This window comes from Cupressus sempervirens, chromosome 7, assembly GCF_028749045.1.
Source record: "Cupressus sempervirens isolate cs-2001-9-10 chromosome 7, ASM2874904v1, whole genome shotgun sequence".
Lineage (NCBI taxonomy): Eukaryota > Viridiplantae > Streptophyta > Pinopsida > Cupressales > Cupressaceae > Cupressus > Cupressus sempervirens.
Window position 1 is genome coordinate 159,919,210 of NC_143124.1, and position 25,636 is coordinate 159,944,845.

The 25,636-nt window shown below is 32.6% G+C and overlaps 1 pseudogene; it reads right to left on the reverse strand.

The window, feature by feature from the left end:
- Positions 1–623: 623 nt before the first annotated feature.
- LOC149546004 (chromatin remodeling protein DDM1-like) overlaps positions 624–25,636 on the reverse strand; it is a 59,023-nt pseudogene continuing 34,010 nt past the window's right edge.

Sequence of the window (25,636 nt, forward strand, 5' to 3'; positions counted from 1 at the left end):
GAAAGTTTTCCATGATAGTGGAAGTCCTTTAAGGGAAATCATACTTAATTCCTTATCATCTATTTGATTTTGCAAAGTAGCCAGTTGATCCTTTAATTCAATAATTCTAAGGAAGTAAGATGTGATGGATTCTCCATTTTTCATTTTTATGTAAATTAGATCTTGTTTCAAAGTAAGCAATCTACTTGTATTATTAATTTCAAATGTACTTTGAATATTAAAGAACATATCAAATGTAGTTTTGAGATTTTTTATAGAAGGAAGTATATGATCTTTAACTGAATCTATGATTATTTTCATTGCCTTATTGTTGTGCCTTTTCCATGTTTCTTTCTAAAATTCATTTTCAGGCATAGGTAAATTAGTTTCAATGTGATTTTCTAATTCCATCTCTCTTAGAATTATTAATAGCCTAATTTTTTAAGATGAAAAATTAGAAGCTCCATCTAATCTATCTTCAATTCTTACATGGTTCACCATCTTAATGCCTCTAAAAAAATTTCTTTTTTCTTTAAATTTAGACTTAGAATTTAATATTTTGCAATGGTTTTCTTATTAGTGTGGCTTTGATACCATGTTAAAAGTAAAGGATCTCTGATAGATAAACAATTACAAATATGTGTCTATAAATTCTGAATCAAAATAACTTTACTTATCTTCTTTGTATTTGAAGCAGGTTCTTGAATCCTTCCTTCCTTAGCACTAATTGCTTTTACTGAATCACTGTAAGACAAATATTGTGAATGATAATAGCAATAATATTATCACATGAATATGACTATGCAAGTACTTGTATGTTTTGTTGTATATGTTCACTGCAGATTGAGTGATCTCAATTATATACATGATCAACAACCATCACTCATGTGGCCCAAGGGCCACATAGGGACATGCCTCTTTGAAGGCATGTTTAACTTAATACATAATTTTTCATGCTTTTGTTTACCTGATAACACAGGGTATAATTACGATGGTAATAATTGCATCAAAACACAGGTTGGAGACCTGGCATAAGAAAGAATATTTAATGCGGGTTAACACCCCAACAATATCATCAGTCAGGAATAACAAAAGCTTAGTGTTAATCTTAATCACAAGTAACATAAAACCCAATGGTGATATCTACTATGTATAATGTGAAACCCAATAGCAAGGTTTATCATGAATAATATGAAGTTTGACCACTCAAGTTGGTCAATCATAATGCAGATTAACTATCATAATTTATAGATATTATACATAATAGGGGTGTATTTATATGTACATGTATGCATACATTAGTATGAATACATGTACGTATAGATATGCCTCTGCAATGTATATCAGATAGTGGTGCATGCATACTTCTTAGAAATGTAAGACAGATATTAGAGTCAGAATATAAATTACTTATATTTCTAAGATGAATTTATAATTAATAACATCATAGAAGATTTAGATTTACTTCTCCTTACGCTAAACATCAACAAGCCGGAGCTTTGGAATCAATTTTTGACGTATCTTTCTTCGGTTTGGCTTTCTATTTTGGTTTCCCCTGAGAAGTCTAAGCAACCAATGCTTGTCTAGAAGAGCTAGAGGCATCCACCTATCAGATCTTGACTTGATCCCATGTCAACTAATTAAAAAATCTCTCAAATGAGGGCATTTGATGTTTGTTACCCAAGGCATCCATAGTGGAGTAGAAAGTGGAAGATAAGATCTGATACTATCCTTACAACTTTGAAAATATCAAAAAAATACATTCATCATCTGTTTTGGTTTTCCCACATCCCTACAAAATTGTACGTAGAAATTTGAACTTCATCAGGATGTCTTCAATAGTGGGAAAGTTGGCTGCTGTTAAAGAAGTCAACTTTGCATCAAGCTAAATTGCCCAGAACTCATTCATTGTGCCAAACAATTCTTAGAATTTAGTCCAAATAGCCAGTGGAGTGGTCAAACCATCCAAGTCAAATAGTAGACTATCTAAGATGTTCAGTACAATTAAGTCCCATGGCTTCATCTATTTTTTTTTTTGTGCTAAAGAACCTCAAAAGGGTGCTATAGAATAGGTTGGTTTGCATCTAAACATGACCATAAGCCTCTTGACATGAGAAGCCCAGTCATTTGTGTCTTTACGTGTGATAGTTGTGTGGCATGAGCCAAATCATAGAAGGATCTGACATTGAGAGAAGAAGATAGAAGCAAAAGGATCTTATTCTAAAGTAAATTATAGAAAAGAAAATGCTCCCCCCCCACAATGAATAAATATATCCCCCAAAACCAAAGCAACAACTATTGAAAAATAGAAAAACTAAGAAAAGAACCTAGATTTTGGATGCAGAGAAGAGGAAAATAGAAGTCTCTACTTCAATGCCAAAATTGAAAGTCCAAATGAACTCAAAATAAAATGAAACTAGCATCATTGTCCCCATCTCTGAGTTAGCTTTTTGACACTTCTTTTAGATTGCAAAAATACGTCTGTATGCTCAAGTTATGGCCAAAAAACTAATTTTATAAATGTTATGAATAGAGAGCTTCCTATATCTTTATATTATAATTTATTATGTTATATCATGAATATAGAGCATACTACATCTCTTAGCTATGCCTTTGAGCATTTTAAGATTAGAAATATGGAGTATAGAAGTAGCAACAATGATAATCACTATTTGAAAACCATCACATTTCTCTCAGTTGTTCACATAATTGCACTATTCACTTAGTTCATCCTAAGGATAATTTTTATTAGTTCCATTTATGATTTTGGAGACTTATTAACTAATATAGGGAACCTACTTAAATCTAGCTATGGTTTTATATCTGCAATCACTAGTCTTCCCTAATGAGATACTTAATTGTAACTAAGTTTCTGATGAGTGGAAGATAATAAAATATTAATATAATATTTGTAGTTCTATTTTGATTGATTGCATGCATGTAGGAATATATATTGCACATGTAGTCTTTGATATTAATAGCTTGTCTTGATAGCATACTCCTGACCAACTGATCTAATAGTTCAATTTAAGTGTTGCATGGTTTCTAAACAAGAGAAATTAGCTCCTTCCAACATATATGTGGCCTTTAAATGCATTTTACTTTTCTAAAAGATAGATTTTTTTATAGTTTCATATAGGCAAACATGATATGAAATGAAGATTTTAGGGATATAATCTATTTAGTTGAGGATGTAATGATATTTCTATGATTTTGATAAAATGTATTACTTTCTTTGATAAGCTATAGCATATGGTCTATCATTTTTTCCACCATATTTAAGGAGACTTGCAAACTATAGTTCTAGAATGAATTTTATTGTTGTTGGTTCCATAGCCTTTGAATGCCTCTTTTTTCATATGCATTTTTTATACACAAGTAGATATAAATTATTGCAAACTTGAGCCTAAGCACTTAGACCTAATGGTTCAAGGATTTTAAAGAGGATTGTGGTTCTAGCACTCAAGATTGGTTTATATTTTATAGTTTCATTGTTTTGGCACTCAAGATTGGTTCGTATTTTATAGTTTTATTGTAGACAATGTAGAGATGTAACTTTATTTATTGTTATGACTTGACTAATTTCCCATTTGGGATATCCATAAACATAGTCAAGCCTTATAAACCTCTGATCATCCAAGAAATTAACAAAGCTTCCTTGAGTTTGGTTTTTTTTTAATGTTTGCACTATGTTGTTTTACAATGATTATATATTCATAAACATTCAATATTTATGCAACTTTAATGTATCACTGATGTTGGGTTGTTGTTAATTCAAGAATTCAAGATTTATGCAACTTTAATGTATCTTGAATGTTGGTTTGTTTTTAATTCTAGAAAATAGAAAGAAGAGTCTAGACATTTGATGCAATTTTTCCAAAAGATGTTCACCATTATATTTATCTACATATCCAAGTAATGATTCACGCGACTTTGATGATATTGGTTGTATGGTCAAGTTTAACGAACTCTCTCAAAGCAATGACAAGCTTATTCAAAAAGATTGTCCAAATGTCTCAATTGTATATGCAGACTATTCTTTAGTTGCACTAAAAATTTTAAGAAACTCTAAGCATTATGGTGAGCTATATTTTAAATGTTTTTATGTTAACTAGGATGGTATTCATCTTACATAAACTCTATAGAGCAGTGACATAGATGTTGATTAATGGCAAGATCACCATTCCACCATTGAATTTGGTAAACAAGGACCATAAAAGTATAAAAAGAATCTAGGTATTTCACTTGAATTTTTCAATAATTTAAAGTTATTATAATAATAAATGGACTGTCAAAAAATCCTCATGCCTCTTGTCAAGGTTGTCCTAGGTTCTCAAGTCTTGTATTTGTTCTTGCAATTTAAGAAAAACTTCTAGCTAATGGAATAAGATAAACTCCAAGGTAGGAAAAGGATTACATATAACTCCAGAATTTCCTCATAGTTAAACCCAAATCCTAGATCCAACATCCTTCTAGCTCATCTAAATCCACATATGTAAGAATCTCTATCCTTGTACAAGACTTAGAATTCTAATTAAGGAGATTTTCCACACCTTCAAGAAGAGCATGAAGTCCCTTCATCTCATCATTTCCAATAGGTTCATTAAAAAAACCTCCCTTATCCTAGCCTAGAAGGCCTCTTCAAGGACTCTATCTCTAACATTGAGTTTTGGCTTCTTAATACTCTAATAAGCAATATTAGTTTGTTGTGCTTCCTCATTTTTTTCATTTAATTAAACCTCTTTGGGATCAAAATCATAGTAAGTAACATCATTATACATAGATTCATCATCAAGATTATCATCAGAATAAGACACTTCATCTTCTTCACTACAACATTTAGTTGGGTGAATCAACATTTTGATAGATTTGGGACATGAGAAACTAGGTCTTTACAATCCGCATTTGTAAACTTTAAGAAACTCCTATATCCTCCTTCCAAATCACCATTCTTACTGATTTGGGTTAATAGGATCAATAAGATCCAACTTTAACCCCACCTCATTAATGTCCATTTATAATCTTGATTTATCATAAATTCTCTTCATTCTCCTCCACTACTCTCTTGCACTCCTACTTGTTTACAAGCCCATTGACTACTACATTAACTTTACAATCTCGTCATGGTTTGGAATTTACCAATTGAGTTTTTTTTAAAAGAAGAACCACTTCCAAAGTCATTCACAAATACACCTTGTACCTACCTCACCGTAGGAAACTTAGACCTACTCAACATAAGCAGGGACTAGAGCTACATGCAACCCTTGTTGTATAGTGTTCCATTCACATCTCTCTCAAACCTAAATTTTTTATTGAAACAAGGTATGCTTTCTAAAGTATAATTTACCTATAAGACATGATCATGGAGCAGAAGAGAGATTTTAGCACTGCATAAAGAGAGTATGATTGATCTATATTTGGAACACTGAACAAAAACTATTGTGTGCCCATGCAATTCTAGATGCACTAGATCTCTGTTACCAATAGTTCAAAGGATTTTTTACACAAATATTACAGACAATAAAATTTAAAAATTTATTGTGTAATCTTCCATGAGTATGTATTCCAAACTTGAATTATTTTTTAAACAACCATGCTGCTTAAAATCTTGTTTATCTGCAAGAAATTCACATTCAGCAGAAAGATTTTACTATTGCATGATAGAATACGATTCATTTGTATTTGGAATTTGCATTCAATTTATTCCCATATAAAATCCAATTGGAGATAATGGAAAGCTTTGTACAAGTTAGGTATCATTAATTTAAACATGAATGTACATATCACCAATGTATTTTAATGTGCTTATGATCATGACTTAGGAACAAGCTCAATGTAGAATTAAAGAAGAAATATGTTGCTTAACTTGGTATGATGAGCAACTCCAAGCTTGTATACATGTAGGCTAATGCAGCCTGATATTTTGCCCCATTGCATCTATGGCAAGGGAGAGTATTAAAATCTCTATTTTTACTAGTTTTAATATATTTTCCAATAGCTAGTAGTGTAATAGGCTAACCAAGTCAAACTAAGAGTGATGTACTTCTTACTTTTTTGATGATCCATGCTATATCCACATTTTTTATGCATATAGGAGTTCCCAAATGCTTCAATTTAGAATTTTCTTTTGCAAATTGTTAAAGCATCTTTATGTCCTCTCTTGTCCTTTGATTGTCTTAGGAAATATCAACATGGAAAAGATTGTGTTCATTTCTTGCAGTGATGTGTTGAGTAAAGAAGGACTTCCTTTTTCTAAGTCATTGATATCTAGGAGCTATGTTAGATTTCTTAATTTCACTTCTCGAGATAGAAAATTATGACATCACTTTCATAGATAATAAAATTAAAGTTATTAAAGGTGGTAGACCTATAGAGTATGCAATGAGAGTTGCAGTCAATTTTCAAAGTGGATTTTCTACCAAAATTTGTAGATGATGGATCTTGTATTCTCGAGGATGCTTGCTCTAATTTCTACACTATCTTGTTAACTAAAGAACAATTCCAAGACACCCTTTGCTCCAAACTCTTTCTCTAACTTATCAGCTAAAGGCCTAGTATCACACAAAAATTTATTGACATATCAACAATCTCTACATTCCTTTGGAATCAAGGAATTGAGGGTGGACTATATCATCACATCTTTGTCAAACATTCCTTCTAAATGTCTTCTAGAATTGATCAAACATCATTATCCCTCTTTGTTACTAATCCAATAGTAAAATCACATTGATGATATATTCATAGCAATGCCATTCCATTTTTTTTATCATTTAGAAATGCAAAGGATTCAACATTCCTTCCAAATATTCTCTAGAATTGGTCAAACAACATTGGAGGTTAATTCCTTTTGGAATTAAGCAATTAAAGACATAACAAGACAATGTCCTAGAGTTGGGGTTGATAGGAGGTCATTTCTTGATACTTCCTTTGAAAATTTGGTCATTTTTATGCATTGAAAACAAAGGGTCAGTCATGGTCAGGTGTATTGATCCAAAACAAGCATATGAAAGTTTTTGATATTTCAAAGAACTCTGAAAAGGGTGTCTAGAAATGCTATCATCTTGTCAATTATTTTATGGGAAGATGAATTTATTACCATCCTAAGTCTTCTTCACAGTTATTAGACAACCTATTAGACCTTTGGAATAGTTTGAAAGAATTTTTCTTCCATGAATGATCCTTGTTATCCTGAATGCAAAGTTTATCTTCATATCAATATAATACTCAAATATTTATTCAATATTGATTTTCTGATTGGTTATACACCAATTGGATATTCTATTAATTGTATATAATTTCTAAATGACCATAATACTTTTCTTTCCTCTTTGAAATGTCTTTTATTCATATTACCAACTTCCCTTAAGACCGATAGCTTTCCTTAAGCTGGTGCAAATATGAATTTTAATAGACAAAATCGAATGTTTGATATGAGATATAAAGAAAACTACTACGAATCATGTGTTGATTGTAATGTATAGTATATTCAATTAAAATTATCAAGAGAGTATGACTCCCAAAATTATTTAATTGTTTGGTATTGTATTAGATGTTGGTCAACTGAGCTATATCATTTTTTCCAAACTTGTGTAGTATCTTTGTGTTCACGATGTTATCCTTATCTATTTTTATGGGGTTATAGAATCATTATATAAGGCTCATCAATATATTTGAACTTCTTATTTTAAACAGGTATGTATATATATATATATATATATATATATATATATATATATATATATATATATATATATATATATATATATATATATATATATATATATATATATATATATATATATATATATATATATCCTCCACTACAGATGAGATGAAATTTTGATTACATTCATTGACAATTCTTCAATATAGTGAATCTAAGATTTATATATGAAAGAATAAATAGCACTTTTATTTTCTTGGTTGAGAATAATAGTAGTGATTGATGCATTTTTTTAATTTATTCATGTTGTTTATTCCCAATTTGTCTTATGTTGATTTTCCCATAATTCCAATACTATGTCTATAAGTTTGACCCTAAATTTGGAATATGTACACTGCCTAGTTGATTGTCTTTCTCTTTGATTGATAACATTTGAGATATGTTTCTCTTGTCATAGGCCAACACTTACATCCTTGATGAATGAAAAATTTCATTAGTATTCAACCATATTTCAAAAATTAATCTGTGTGCATAATTTATGATGTGGATTATATTCATTGATTAGTTCAATTATTCATTCCATTCATCCTTTGAAAGAATTCCAAGTCCACTCATATTCCTCCTTTCTTTTGGTCCATCACTGACTTATATATTGAAACTTATGTGTCTTTTACTACCTCCATTCCAAATGTGTTGGATCAATTGTTGCCAATCATTGAGCTGTAATCTTTTGTTGATTAGGATTCTGAGGTGTTTTTTGGAAAAATTTTGTTGATTGTAGAATATTTCAAATAATATCTCAAAAAGGAATTTCACTTTAATGTAAGAGGGTTTTTCTCAACATTTCCCTCTACAAATCTAGATTTGTATTCCTATTTTTACATCTAAGGGGAGGTATGCAGATTTTTATCAAGATCCTCACCGAAAAAATGATTATCGTTGAAATGGAGAGCTTTGACACAATTGATAACATTAAGGCCAATATCTAGGACAAAGAGGGCATTCCCCCAGACCATCAAAGGTTGATCTTTGCAAGAAAGAAGTTGGAGGATGGATAGAATCTGGCTAAATATAATATCTAGAAGGAATCCACTCTCAGTCTTGTGCATTGTCTCAAGGGAGGTATGGAATTTTTTTTGGAAACCCTAATGGGCAAGACCATTACCTTGGGAGTCGAGGGTTTAGACACAATTGACAAATCAAGGCCAAGATACAGGACAAGAAGGGTATTTTGCCAGACTAGCAGAGGCTGATCTTCATTGGCAAGCAACTAGAAGATAGGTGTACCTTGGTGGATTACAATATCAAAAAGGAGTCCACCCTTCATCTTGTGCTTTGTCTTCATGGTAGGATGTAGACAGCGATCAATTTGTCCTTTGGGATGAAACTTTTGATTAAAGCTTGCAAAGAAGAAAATTTCATTTCATATTTTAGTATGTAGGCCTATTTATGCTTGAGCTAGAATGGTTTATTCAACTATAATGCTTTGAAATAGTATATAATGGGATTTTTTTCGTAGATATTATATAATGCAGTACTTGCTACTAGAATTTTCATCTTTGATTTTCACTTGATATGGAATTAGTGCATATCATTAATTTTTTTTGTTTGATTTCCCTTAGCAAATGTACTTGATGTGATTGTTTTATAGTCCTAAAATATCTTGTGTTGTCTTGTTTTATAATCCTGAAAGTACTTTCCATATAGATATGCTCTTTACTATTAACATTATTCTTCAATTGGTGCACAAATTCAGCCTGCATCAATGTCAATACTATAGAATAGTTCTTGTTTCTAAACTCTATAGTTTTGAGAGATATGGTAGATGTAAAATTATAGCTTGACTCTTATTAGAACCGTGTTGACCCGTAGCAACCTTTATCAATCAAAGGAAATTTTAATGCAAGGCTATGAGAGAAGGCACAACACATGAAAGTGAGGCAACCATTTGAATTTCAAGCTATATAGAGTATGGCCTCACTTATGAGGCCTAAGGAATTTCAAGAAAACCATTAGATTTCTACTTGTGTTTCATTTTGCTCCAAACTCATTAGAGTATAATGAAACTGAATCCTAGTATGCACCATTTTGATGGAATTGGTAAACACCAAAATTGCATATGGATGCACAACTTAAGATGTTGAATAAGCTTTTATATATATATATATATATATATATATATATATATATATATATATATATATATATATATATATATATATATATATATATATATATATATATATATATATATATATATATATATATATATATATATATATATATATATATATATATATATATATATATATATATATATATATATATATATATATATATATATATATATATATATATATATATATATAATCAATCAATAACTAAGCTAAATGATAATTGCTAAGATTTTAAATTGGTTCAAAACTTCTGATGATATTTTGTATGTGCTTGTGCAAGCTAGATGGTGGGAAGGGGATACTAAATTAGGGCAAGCCTAAGAAGAAATAGGCCCAAAATAATGCACAGGGATGTTAGAATCTAAAAAGATTAATAACCCATAAAACTAGTGCAAAGAATAAATATCTAAACTATGAATGTAAATAATACAAAATCAAAATAGCAACGTAGAGTTAGTCTCCAAGAGAGTAATGCAAATGCTAGAAGCAAAATAGCATTAAGAGGATGCAAAAAAGAGAGATACAAATACAAGCTAGGTAGCATGCTTATATAGGCTAGGAAGAGGGAGGAGGTGGACACACTGACCAATGAGGAGCAACCATCTATCAGACTAAAGATAGCAAAGTATCTTCCCAAGATAGCTAATAGATGCTCACATATAGGAAGGTGACACCTCACAACCATTCACCTAATAAGACATGCTTTATTAACTTAAGTGATATTATTAAAAGTGTAGGAAAAACCTAGCAATATAGGGAAAAATAAATAACCTACTAGAAAATAAAAAAACTACAGTAACACCCCCCCATAAGTGAAGCTTAGGTGGATGTAGAAATGGGTCTCAACAAGTCAAGCCTGATAAGGTACCCATGTACATAAGATTCCCCCAAAAGAGAGAGAAAAGAGACCCCCCAAAAAAAGGTCAGGACTCCAAGTGAGAGAAAGAGGCCCCCCCAAAAGATGAAGCATCTTGCACCCCTAGAAAAGCTTGCAAATGAAGGAACTTTCTCTCAGTGAAGGGTTTGGTGAAGATATCAGCAACCTACTCGAAAGTTAGACAATAGTGAAGGTCAATAACATGACCATGGATGAGCTCCTAGATGTAGTGCATGTGGACCTCTATGTGTTTGGTCTACTGATGATGAACCAGATTCTGTGAGATCTGAATGGCACTCTAGTTGTCACAAAATATGACTGATAGCCATCTAATCTAGATTCCAAACTTAGTGAGAAGATGTTGAAACCAAATGGCCTCAATGGTTGCATTTATAGTCCCCCAATACTCAGCCTCTATAGAAGATAGAGCAATAGTAGACTACTTTTTGTTCGACCAACAAATAGGACCTAAACCAAGTGAAAATGTGTACCCTGAAGTAGACTTGTGATCCTAAGAATCACCTACCCACTCTAAATATGTGTAGCCCGCCAAATCAAGCTCAATACCTATTCCATAATGAATCCCACAACTATGAGAACCTTGAATGTAGTGAAAGATCTACTTTGCTACTTTCCAGTGCAGCTCATGGGGCTCCTGCATGAATCAAGAGATCATGACTATAGCATATGAGATGTTAGGTCTTGTATGATTCAAATAAATGAGACTCCCAGCAAGTTGGTAGTACAAAGTGCCATCAACAAGTGGAGAAGAACACTAAGCCTCAAGTTTGACTCCAGAAAGGAAGGGAGTCAGAGTAGGATTATAGTCAGCCATATGAAACCTTGAAAGTAAATCTAGAGCATACTTGGACTATGTGATAGTAATTTGGAAGGAGACTGAAAGATCTCAATCCTGAGAAAGTAATGCAAAAAGCCCAAGCCAGTCATCAAAAAACTATCCTGAAGGGCCACTTTGATAGCCTTAATGGTGGGTGAAGAACTTCCTATGATTAGCAAGTCATCAACATAGAAAATCAAAAATAGAAGTGAATCACCCTATTGCAAATGTAGACATTAGGATCAGAATGGCACTGAGTGAACCCAACTGATAGAAGGAAGGAGTCCATCTTGGCATACTAGGACTGAGGAGCCTATTTGAGGCCATAGAGATACTTCTGAAGATGGCATACGAGTGAAGAATCTTGAAGGAATCCCTATGGATACTCCATGTAGATCTCCTCATGAAGTTTAACATGAAGAAAAGAACTCTTCACATCCATCTGATGTACTTCCCAATGATTAGCTGTAGCAATGACAAGAATAAGTCGAATGGAATTCATTTAGGCAACTGGTGCAAAAGTCTCAGAGAAGTCAATCCCAAGAACTTGGGAGAATCCTTTCGTGACCAAGTGAGCCTTATGTTTGTCAACTGACCCATCTGCTGTAAATTTTGTTCGATGGATGCACTTACATCGAACAAGTTTTCTTCCCTTAGGAAGAGGGACAAGATCCCAAGTGTGGTTCCTCATCAAGGAACTATACTCTTCCTGCATAGTTGTATCCCACTTAGGAATAATAAAAGCCTCATGAAAGGACTGTGGATTTGAGGCAGTAGCAATAAAGACATGTGGAGCATCCAAAAATTGTGACCGAGTCTACTTGGTGTCTGATGGATCCCCAACCCAATCACTGGAAGACTACAAGGTTTGTCTAGCCTAAAGTGGACCAAAAGATGGAGAATCTAGAGGAGAATCATTAACATTTGAATGATGACTAGGAGAGGAAGGAGGTGAGATGTCTGAATCACTCTCTGTATCAAAAGTAGACGTAGAGGACTGTTTATGTGATCTGACTCATCAGAAGATCTATCATGTATTCCAAGTGTCTCCAATGTCAAAGTAGAAGGAATTGGAGAAGTGATAGGAATTGAGCTTGAAGATCTCTCCTCAGACTAAACACTCCTCTCAATGAATAACTCATGTGTAGCATGGTGGAGTAACCGATAACCCTTCACACCATTAGGATAACCTACAAATATGCAAGGTCTACTTTGTCGATCCAAGGCCTTACATTTCTCTATAGGAATGTGGGCCCATACAAGAGAACCAAAACTTGAAAGTGCTTAACTAATGGTTTCTGACCACTCCAAGCTTCAAAAGGAGTAACTCCCTTCAAGGCTTAATGAGGAACACGGTTCTAGATATAACAAGTACAATTAATGGCCTCTACCCAATACTGTGGTGCAAGAGATCTAGAGTGAATCATATAGTTTCTCATTTCCTTCAAGGATCTATTCTTCTATTCTGCAACATTGTTCTGCTGAGGATTGTATGAAATTGAATGTTGTAAATCAATCCCCTCTAAAGTGCAAAATCTTTCAAACTGATGGTTGACATACTCACCACCATTGTATGTGCGCAAAACTTTGATGGCTTTCTTGGATTTCTTTTCTACAAAATTTTTGAAGTCCTAAAAATGGTCAAATACCTTTGACTTCTATTTGAAAAAGTACACCTAAGTATATCAAGAAAGGTCATCAATGAATGTGAGAACATATTGGCCCCTATTGAAAGAAGGATGTTGAAATGGATCAACCAAATCACTATGAACTAACTCTAGTATCTATGAAGCTCTCCATGCCTTACATTTGTCAAACTTTTCCTTAGGATGCTTACCAAGAATGCAACCTTGGAAAACACTGCCTGAGAACTGAACCAAAGGAAACCCTGTGACCATGCTCTATTGGTTGAGCTAATGCAAATAGTGGAAGTTAAGATGGCCAAACTGCTCATGCCATAATTTACTCACATCATTAGAGAGAGTGAGAAAAACAAAGGAAGAAGGATCAGGAACAAAGTGAGAAAATAGATAGATTTGTGACTGATGATCTACTCTCCCAACAACAACTATAGAATCATTGTGCAACTCATGTATCTCCTCTGAATTAGGAGTGAACTCAACCTACTTTCTTGAACCTATGTTAGTGATCTAGTATACTGATAGGAGATTAGTTGATAATGAGGGTACACAAATAACATCATGTAATGTGCCATCCCCCACATCAATAGACCCTCTTCCACACACCTCAATAGGAGTGTCATCACCAATCAAAATAGAAGGCATAGTACATGGCTCCAAGGATGCAAGTTCTTCCTTAGATGAAGCTATGTGGTGCGAAGCACCTAAATCAAGAACCCAAGTGGATGGTGAGGAAGCAACTGCAAAAAAAGCCTTGCTCTTTCCTTTCCCCTTGCTATTTTCTCTTGCCTTATTAGACCCTTCATTAGAACTTTTTTCGATAGACTCGGGAACACTAATATTATTATTCTCAAGAATGTATGTCAAGTGATCAATTTTTTTCTTCAAACATTTATGCTCATTATGACCAGGTCTTTTACAATAGGCACATTTGACCTTTTCTTTCTTAGGCTTATCACCCTTGGAAGATGGGATATCAATAGTTTCTTTTGAAGCAACCAGTATCTAATCCTTCTTTTCCTTGCTATTATTTTGTTTCTCATACTTACTATTATTGTTACTACTTTTCCTTTTTGTTCTTGACTTAGAGGATTTAAGAATACCCATCTGGATTAGCTTGTCCAGTTCTTGAGTGAGATTGATAGCAAAATCATCTAAAGATGGCATGGTGAATTGAGTACCAAGTGCACCCTTAGCAACATAGAAAGTAGAGACAAACACAGAATATTTTGAACTTAGCTTAGAGAGAATACTAAGAATTAGTTGTTCATCTTTCTTTTCAATTCCACATTGTTTTAACTATAACCTTGGTGATTTCAATTTGGTGAAGAAATCTTGGATTATGTTGAAATTGCCTAGACTTAAACTAATTTGTTCATTTTCCAACATATGACCCCTCATTGAATCTTGTGTACCAAATAGTGTTTCTGGCTTTGTCCATATTTAATTTGGTGTATCCAAAGACTCAATGTGAAATAGTAAGTCAGGAGAAACAAACAAACACAATGTTCCATATGCCTCATCACATTTGTTCAACCACATAGGCTTATCTTCATCTTTATCATGTTTAGTTTCAAGTCCCATAGTTATCCTATTTAATCTAGCTTTCCTTAAGTGGATTTTCATGCATGATTTCCACTCAAAGTAATTTTATGGAGTTACGATGGGCATATTTGTTTGATACATGATGAAGAAATGCAGAGAAGAAATGCTAAAAAGAAGAGAACCCAGCCACAACAATGCCCCCTAATGCCCCCCCCCCCCCCCCACTTTTTTACTCAATTAAAGAACAACCCCCCCCCCCCCCCCCCCCCCCCAAAAGAAATATGATTTGGCACTTTATTTTAGGGCATTTACAACTACCACTAGCAAGAAATACTAAGTGGTCTTGATTTCAATGCATTACAAAAACCCCCCACGAAGAGCATATGTTGAAAGTGAAACTTGGCCACAATACCCAAGGAAAAAAATAGCACCACTGTGATCTACTTGAAAAATCATGCACTTTCAACAAAAGAATCACCTCAATACAAGGTCATATGAGAAAGTTATGATCCTCCAAAGTTTCCAAAATGAGAATTGTGCAAAGTCACCGTCGAGAATCTGCAATTTCTAAAAAAATTATGCATGAAAATAAAATAAAATGACTACACTAGTGGATAGAGCACAAAAAAAAAAGCCAAAATCATAATAAGAATCATTAAAATCAAAGTCTATATGAGCAAGCATGAGGCATTTGAAAACTGCATTCAATACTGCGACTGCCAATGGAGAGGGGTACAACTGTAGCTTTCTGCACTCAATTTTGAAAAATATACAGATTGCATGCAAAAACTAAAAGATGCCCAAATGGTTTTTTGGGACTACGAACAAAACCCAGAAAGTGTTTTTCTTGCTGATGTACAGAAGATGTAGCTGTAGTGTAAATCAAATGCCTTTAACAACAAAAAATAACCCCAACAATGAAAAAATGACCCTAGCAACCAAAAGACATCATGAAAAGATTGAATTAGCTACCTAAGTCAATAAATGGCATGCTGGAGCTTGGAATATTGATTGAAAACACCAAATATGCAAGTTGGTTGTTAGATTTGAGATTGAAACCCCAGTTTTGCAACTTGTATGATGATATCTAATCTCGGTGAAATGAAAGCCAAATTTTACTTTCTCAAGCCTATTGGATGCATTTCAACAACTAGAAATGTTACCAATATAACCAAAAATGCTGCAATCACTCAAAGATTAAAAACATTTTTGTCAAACTTTTCTGATTCTCAAGATCATCTGAAGATGTGAGAGAAGAGCATACTAAGTTTTTCAAAAACTTACAATAAAATTTATTAGTCACCCCTAAATCTCTCAAATAAGGAAACTAAAATCTACTCTTGCATGTAGAAAAGATCTGATACCATGTTAGAATCTGAAAAGATTAATAACCCAAAAAACTAGTGCAAAGAATAAATATCTAAATTATGAATGCAAATGATACAAAATCAAAATAGCAAAATAGAGTTACTCTCCAAGAGAGTAATGCAAATGCTAGAAGCAAAATAGCATTAAGAGGATGCAAAAGCAAGATATACAAATACAAGCCAGGTAGCATGCTTATATAGGCTAGGAAGAGGGAGCAGGTGGCAACACTGACCAATTAGGAGCAACCATCTATCAGACTAAAGATAGCAAAGTTTCTTCTCAAGATAGTCAATGGATGCTCACATGTAGGAAGCTAACACCTCACAACCATTCACCTAATAAGAAATGCTTTATTAACCTAAGTGAGATTATTAAAAGTGTAGGAAAAACCTAGCAAAATAGGGAAAAATAAATAACCTACTAGGAAATAAAAAACTACACTAACAAGAGAAACTGTGCAACTTTAGTTAGAGTCTAGAAAATGATGTGCATGGAACTAGTAATTTAAATCAGTTCTTTTTAGTGGTCATTTTTGGATTTTTATCAGCATCTATAGAAATTTCAAGGTGTCTAGTAGGCGACAATGTGTGTCTAAGTGCTTCTTAAAGGTAATAATTTAGCACAATCAAACATACTTTTTAATTCATCATTTTTAAAGTTGCCTACGTTGTTAGTCTATGCCTAAAACAAAATTAAGTGTTGAACTAGACTTAGATGGTGGTAACCACTATCTAATGAATTCCACAAGAGGCATGGTTAAATGCCACAATCAATTTCATGTTAATTGGTGGTAGAAGTATCAATTTCTTCTTCCTCAATTACTTCCAAGTTTTCCTTAAATATTTTCTTGGTTTTCTTGGTTGGCACTAATGGTAGGAAAGCTTGCATTTGATAATGTTTATCAGCTAAACATAGAACAATGTGATAATATTTGCACAATATGGATCTTTTATTCTTCTATACGATGGCAGAGAGAGTAACACCAATAAGTATGGCAGTAACTAGAATCAGATTTTTTATTCTTGCCAACAACAATTATTGCCATTCATATCCAAATAGGTTAATGAAAGATGCTATAGTGACTCAGATCCAAACCCAAGCTATGTGGTCCATGCAATAGACTCTCGCCAATAGCATAAGCAAACTAGAAGCTATTTACTAAAATTCTCCAAAACTACAGATATATTTTTGTTTGAAACATCTTGCCTTTTTGTTATTGTAGATGGTAAAGTCCCCTCCATATTGATCTTCTTTTCAATGTGAGATGCTAGTTTTTGGTTTAAATTCTTGGTTTGACATTTGCTCAAGAGTTTTTTGGTTTGAGTTTTCCATTCAAGATTTTCTTATATGTGTGTGTGTGTGTGTGTAAAAATATGTTGCAACAGAGAATTAAAGGTTTTGGTCTGAATTACCTCAATAGATGTGTTTTACAATCCTGAAACTTTTTGTTTGTCCATGATTGTAAATCCTAAAGCAATCTACGAATAGAACTTCTTTGTTAGTATTAAAAGCATTTTCTATGCTGGTGGTTAGTTATAATGCTTTATTCAGTTATTTATTATTTGATAGCTTGCTATCTACTAATTACCCTCGATACACAATTCTCTTGCAATCACAAACTTTCAGTAAATGGTAGTTTAATAATCTTGAAACTTAGTCTCCCCATTATCATAGATGGTAATGTACTTTTCATATAGATCTTCTTTTTACTGTTAGTAGTATTATTTATTTGTTTCAAAGTTTTAGTCTACTATGATGTTATTACTTTAGAATAGTTCTTTTTTTTAAACTATAAACAAAAACAAGCTTAGATGCAATATGCAATTTTATCTACAGTGTTTTATGAAATATGATAGGCATTAAATTATAGCAAGATTTTAATTATAACTGTGTTGATTTCTATCAAATTTTCTCAATCATAGGAAATTTTAATGCAAGGCTATGAGAGAAGGGCACAACACCTAAAAGTAAGGCACAATCTCCTAAAGTTGTTGCAAACAGCTAAAACTTGAATAGAGTATAAGTTGTCTCAAGGTTATGGATTTTAGACAAATAGAAACCTTGTGGAGCTATATAATTCACATCACAATGTTCAGCTCCTAATTTTTTGAATGCAAAAACCATAGTAGAGTGCCTTAAGACAACAATTTTTCCTCCATGCAATGCTCCTCCATTCCTAGATGGGTTATCTTTGGATTCATCAATTGTCCCTCAAGGTAGGGTTTAAAAGGAAACTAGAATAGGCCACCCTTAGCTATTCTTTCCCTTCCATGTGTAATAGGGTGCCCTAGTAGGGGTTTTGCCTACTTGCTACTATAGACGGATGCCTTACTAGTTGTTCTCCCTACTTGCCACTATAGAAAGGTGCCCTATAGCTATTTTTCCTTGGTGTATGATAAACTCCAAGGCTTGTTTTCACACCCTCCAAGAGACTTCACTTGCCTCCTAGTATCCTATTTCTCTATAGGATATTCCAATAGGCTTAGATCATTAACTAAGACCTATTCAAACTCTTTTATAAGAGTCAATCTCTGAAAACTTCACCTTAAATGATCAACACCCTAGTTTTGATTCACTTCTCCACACTCACTTAGAAGGCTCTAAGTGCCAAATCTCTATAAACATGCTCCAACATTGCATGGGTCTTATCCATCATGTAAAAAAAAATCATAATATTTCCCATTTGAACCATTTTGGAAGGATCTTGAATCATCTTCCAATCAGCTTCATCGATTCATCATGTAGAGACCTTAAAATAGGTTTATTTCCTTGTAGCCTTCACCAGTCCGTTTTCCCCCTTTTTAGTAAAATTTTTCCAAACAAATAAAAAAAATAAAAATTTATTTGGATACCCTTTTGGAATTTTTAAAACTTTCATTAAGGTTTATGGGTCTAAAAGTGATCATACAAGGGGTTCCTATAAACAAGGATAAGATGCCTAATAGGCCTAATTTCTAGGACTAAAATGTGGTTTTGATAGAAAACTTGCTCAAAGAAAATCCTAAATGACTGGTATGACTCCTATATGCATAGAATGGATAGATATGATTTTTATCTTCATGAAAAATTCCTGGAGAAATATGGATACGTACAACCATACAATGTTTCTTCACTCTTTTCACCTCTAAACCTCTAACCGGGTTGCACAAACTCGCCTAGGGCTTAGCATAATATATAGTTCTTAATGCTTTAATGACTCCTAACTCCTAAAAATATATACAAAAATGACTCCTATTCCATTTCCATCTATCATGAATGATTATCCATGGTTAGATTTCATGGAGGAGCCATGACTCTCTAAACTACTCAAAACAAGCTGAAAATAGACTACCTGAACTAAAACGCCCAAAACTAGTACTTAGATGAACTCAAAATGACCTGCTATTCAAATGAAAAAGTTCATAAAAAACCTATAGAACACTAATGAATAATTATATTTAGTCTTTCAGTCCATTAAATATGACTGTCAACACAAACACCAGTAAAAATATGCTAAAAAATGCTTGCCGAGCTCTCTAAACTTTCTCTAAACTATTACAATGCCTCCATAATACTTTGTGTTCGAGTATTAGGTATCATTAGATTCCATTTCCTTAATTTTTGGGCCTATTGGCCACAGCATAACCATCCTATAACTTAGGGAATCCAAAGATACCTGAATGACATGCACTCTTTTGCAATAATTGCAAAATTGAAGACAACTTCTTCTCAACACTTGGCAACCTTGTCATGTGCCTCAATCCTATATTCTAGGACTCATAACCACCTATGTTTCATATATACAAGGCCATTTATGGCCTTATGGCATCTTTACAACAACCATTATGTGTTTATAACACATTTAAGACTCCAACTTAGGCTAATCTCCTAACACTAGGAAATTTAAAAAACAACAAATAAAGGTTAATTAGTGACCTTAGTCCTAGTGACTAATTCAACTAACCAACATTGAAAATGACCTTCTAAGATCTTCAAACAAACCAATCTATCCTCTTGACTTGGCTAAAGTCAAGTACAAACCAAAAACTTATAAACAATAGAGGCTAGCCTAGGTGCTCCTGCACCATTCCTTAATGTAGATTTCTTCCTTTTACCCTTTTGAAAAGCCATTGTTGTGCATTTTAAATTGGAATATTCACAAATTATAGATTGATCTTATTACTTTCTATGTGTAAAATATTCTATATTCTTCCTCTACTATTTGCTCTACTAATGTATTGTTTCTATGGGGTTGATTTATTGATGAAAGTTTTATGTTTTTTGATTATTGAGGATGTACCATTGTATGATTTCCTTGCTAGATGCAATATCATAGATATAAGTTGTATCAGACATTTGATCAGATGCTTCTCTCAGATTGATGTTCTCTACTATGTCTACTCTAATAAATGTGCATCACTAATAATTGCTAATATAACAAATACATCATTGTTTCCTTGAATGAATTTTGATTACTATTTTTTTTTGGATTTTCTTTGTTCTTGTTTGATGTTATTACTAAGTATATATGTATTTCCTTTAGTAGTTTCTAACAAATGGTCAAAGTTGTGTCAAGTCTGATGTGGCCTCCATCTTTCCAAACTTATTATTTTTACTAGAAGAAAAGACGTTGTTCTTCATTTGTTGTCATGCTTTGCTTGAATTGAATTTAAGGGTGTTTTGGAGGTAGTGCTAGAGTTTGTTGATGGGCACCCCACCCCATCTCTCCCCAAGAGTAAAGAACACTATTATTGCCTTTGACATCTTTTAGGGAACTGGAAAGGAAATTTGTAGCTCTAGTTGACAAATGGAGAAACTTTAGATACAGGTTGTGGAAGGAGAATTCAAAAATTTTAGTCCATTCTAGAAGTTGGAGCTAAAGGCAACAAATGAAGGTCGAGTTGGTTACAGTTTTTCTTCATATGAGTTTTAATAAAAGTTGTGTAATTTAATTTGTGTTTTTAATATATATATAATAAAAATTGTGTTTTTAGTATGTTGGTGACATCTCAGTATCATGGTAGCAGATGGTGATGCCATAGCCTATGAAGATAGTGGCCACTTCGAGATTGGGATCATTAAAGAAAAATACCTAATATGTATATATCTTATATTTCACATTTAATCACACCTTTCCTTCATTAATTGTTATTTAAGATTGCCAATGTATGTTAATTGCTGCCCTCTTTGTTCACAAGAGATATTATTAAAATGATTAAATGTTGATTATAACAAGCTTGAATTAGATTAGTGAGAGCTTGATCCCAAATATGTGCCTACTACTTTGTGTTTAACATGTCTCCATAACCATTATATTCCGTATGATCTAAGAGAGAGTCCAAGAGTAGGCATTCATTGGGGGATTCACCCACTCTATTTATTTTTTTAAATCAACTTAGTTTGGTCAAAATTTCAACCATCTCCTCATGGATTTCCATCAATAATTGGTTGAAATTTTCACCAATTCTTGAGAGTTTTTGACCAAACATTGGTGGAAATTTTGACCAATTCCTTAAAGTTTTCTACCAATAATTGGTCAAAATTTTGACCAATTCTTGAAATTTTTCGACCAAACATTGGTGGAAATGTTGACCAATTCATGAAAGTTTTTGAAAAAGAATTGATCAAAATTTCAACCATTTCCTAAAATTTTTCTACCAATATTTTGTGAAAATTTTGACCAAAAATGGCAAATCAAAGTTAGCAAAGATTAAAAAAATTGATGAATGCAATTGTCAACATTTTGACCAAACTACAAGTTGGTCAAATTTTTGACGAGAAAGTTTTCCATGAACTACTTGGTCAAAATTCTTACCAACATGGGTCAAAATTTTAACCAAAATTCGTTGAAAATTGAGTTCAAATTTACTAGTGAATTGAAGGAACTAAAACACAAGGTTATAGACCACTTAAGATGTGGTCAAATTATAGTGTTCAACAAAATCCAGCTCGAAGAACCATGATGGCTATCAATTTGTCTAACAAAATCCAACCCGAAGAACAAGGATATAACTTACTTCAACACTTTTGGTGTTAGAAGATAGATTACCTAAATATGACCGTCACCTTATAATAGTGATCTTACAAAAGAAAGGTCATCACCTTTCACAAAAATAAGTCTACATACAATCTTATTTATTTATGAATATATTAATTTATAAATATAATTACAAATTTGTCATTCCAAGTTTACCTTTGAAGTGCATAACTTTCAACTTTGCAAGAGGTTTGGTAAAAATGTCAGCATTTTTCTCAGTTGTGCTGACGTGATCTCATCAAAACACATGACTCACTTTTTCCAATAGACTGGAAAACAAAAGTGGGGCAATACAAACATATCTCCTTATAACCTAGCTTGATGATATCTATGTCAACCATGTATTTGATATAATGATAAAGAGTCTCAACATGCTTCAATTGATTGTGGAAAATAGGATTTGAAAAAAGCTTGATGCAGCTCTAAATATCACAACAAATTATTGTAGGACTTAGTTGTTTTCCAAAGAGTCTAAATAATAGCTTTCCTAGCCATACTACTTCACATGCTCCCATGAATGCTGCTAGGTCCTCAGCTTGGTAGAACTTAGGGAAATTGTAGATTGTTTTCTACTAAACTAGGATATCATTGTTGATCCAATACAAAAGCAACATCTTGTAGTACTCTTGTGGTTTATATAATAACCAACCCAATCAAAATCGGTATAACCTTCAAGTTTGATATCTATATGTTGTACTTCGAACCAAGACCAATAGTGCCATGTAGATATCTCAGGATATGTTTGGTAGCCATCAAGTGAATCTTCTTTGGTTCACACATAAAATGACTTAAAACATTTATAGCATTGTAGATATCAGGTCTAGTATTTATAAGCTACATGAGAGATCCAATTATTTGTATGTAAAGAGTAGGATCAATACCCTCAAAATTTGCAACTTCTTCTTTTAGTTTGTGTAGATTTGTTTCCATCAGAGTTGATAGAGGTTTACTATCCATCATCCCAAATCTAGTCAAAATATCCAAGGTGTATTTTCCTTAATTTAGAAAAATTATGGTTTTCCTTTTGACATACTTCTAGGACCAAGAAATAGTATTAACATGTCATCAACATATAAAACAAGTATTAACATGTCATCATTAGAAATTTTTAAGTAGATATTTAGATCCGCTTCATTCTTTGAGTATCCTAGTTTGGTAAAATAGTTGTCTATCCTTTCATAACCAAGCTCGGGAATCTTGTTTGAGTCCATAAAAATCTTTCTTAAGTTTACATACATATTTATTCTTATCTTTTATAGAAAAATCTTCATGTTTTTGATATATACTTCTTCATTTATAGCACCATTCATAAATGTTGTCTTGACATCCATTTGATGCATCTTCCATCCTTTGGATGCTACAATTGCAATAATAGCTCTTACAAAAGTGTAGTGAGTGACATGAGAATAATTTTCTTCATAATCAATGCTTGTCTTTTGAGAAAACCTCAAGCAACAAACCTTGCTTTATATTTTTGAAAACTTCCATCAGAAGCATATTTGATTTTATATAACCATTTAGATGAAACAACTGACTTTTCTTTTGGTCTAGGTACTATATCCCAAATATTATTTTTTAATATGGATTGATATTCATCAACCTTAGCATATTTCCAAGCTTGACATGTTAAGGCTTCTTCAATAGTTGATGGTTCATATTTTGTCGGCTTAGTTACTAAGGAAATATAACAAGATTTGTTACTAGTTTTTTTCTTTCCTTGGAGATTTCATCTAGCTCAACGTTAATTTCTTCAATCACTTTCCTTTCCCATAGGGGCCTTTTCTTGACATTAGTGTTGTCTCTGATGATTCATTTTCTTCTAATATGTTCTTCCTCTAAGTTTCAGTTTGTAGATTTTCATCTAAGTCTGTGATGGGCTCATCATCTATACTTTAGATAGTTTTGAAGAAATAATCTCTTCAAATATGACATCTCTAATTACTTCAATTGATCTTTATCCAGGTATATAGATTATGTACCCTTTGGAGTTCTCACTGTGCCCAAAAAAAATTCCTTTCTTTCTAGATGGTTCTAATTTGGTTCTTTTTTATTTAGGTATGTGAATGTAAATAGGAAAACCAAATAGTCTAAAATGACTTAAGTCAGGTTTAATTACTGAGAACACTTCCTCAAGAGTTATGTTTTTTTATTATAGAGTGTGGACATTTATTTTGAATGTATATGGCTACATTGGTGGCCTCTACCCAAAATGAGTAATATAAATTTTGATCATGAAGCATAGCTTTAGCTTCTTCGACAATGGTTCTATTTTTTCTTTCTACTACCCCATTTTGTTGAGGATTATACGGTACCATATACTCCTGCTTAATCCCAATAGAGGTATAGGAAGTTTTGAAAATTTTAGAGGTAAATTCTCCTCCATTTTCTTATCTTAGCATTTTAATTCTTTTTGACATTTGATTTTCCACTATTTCTTTGAATTCTTTAAATTTTGATAGAACCTCATATGACTATTTGACTTTTGAGAAGTAGATCCAGCTTTTCCTAGAGAAATTATCAATGAATATTATGTAGTAGGAGAAACCTCCTAGAGAAAGTGTAGGAATGGGTCTGCATAAGTCAGAGTGCACTAGTTCCATAATTGATTTAGACTTGTGTTTACTTAGAGGAAAAAAAAAAATTTTAATTCTTTCCTAGAGCACATCCTTTACAAGTGCCTATATGTTTAGAGTTTAGGCTTGGTGTTCCAATGCTAATTTTTTCTATATTAGGGAGTGAACTAAATCCAAAATGTCCAAGCCTTCTATGCCATACTTCATTATAATTTTCCACTTCATGACTTAGGGTTTTATTTTGACTATTGCAAAGTTTATATAGGGTCTCATCTCTTGATCCTATAGTAATAAAATTCTTGAGATTTGTGTTTTTAGGCTAGTTCAATAGTTTGTATTCACTAAAATTAACTTGAAACCCTTCATGAGAAAGACCAAAGATAGATACTAGATCTCTTTGTATGTTTGGTACAAAAAGAACATCTTTTAATTTTAGTGTGACCCCAATTCTTAGTTGTCTATAATAGGTCCCTATTCCTCTTACTAGATATGTGGAGTTGTCTCCAATGGTGACTCCTTTAGTGAGATAATTACCAAAAGTTTCAAATTTATCTTTGAATCTTGTTATATGATGGGAGGTACCACTATTTATTATCCAAACATTTTCATTTGATTTCATTTCACTTGATAGCATAGAATAAAATAATAAATTTTCATCCTTGTTCGTTATGACTAAGAAGGCTAGGATTTTTACCCTTTTAGGATAGTTTTTGAATGTATGTCCAAGTTTTTCACACTTATAACATCTAACTTTGGAAAATTATTTCTTTTGTAATTATTATTTCCTTTTCTCTTATCATTTCTCTTCCCTTTGAATTTCCTCTTCTTTCCTTGGCTATGAGAGATAAATAAAAGGGCTTGATTTTCTCCCTCTTGATTTGAAACGATTCCTCTTGAAATTAGTCTTGATTCTTCTGATGTGCAATTATTTTTTAGTTGATCAAAAGCTGGTATAGAGGT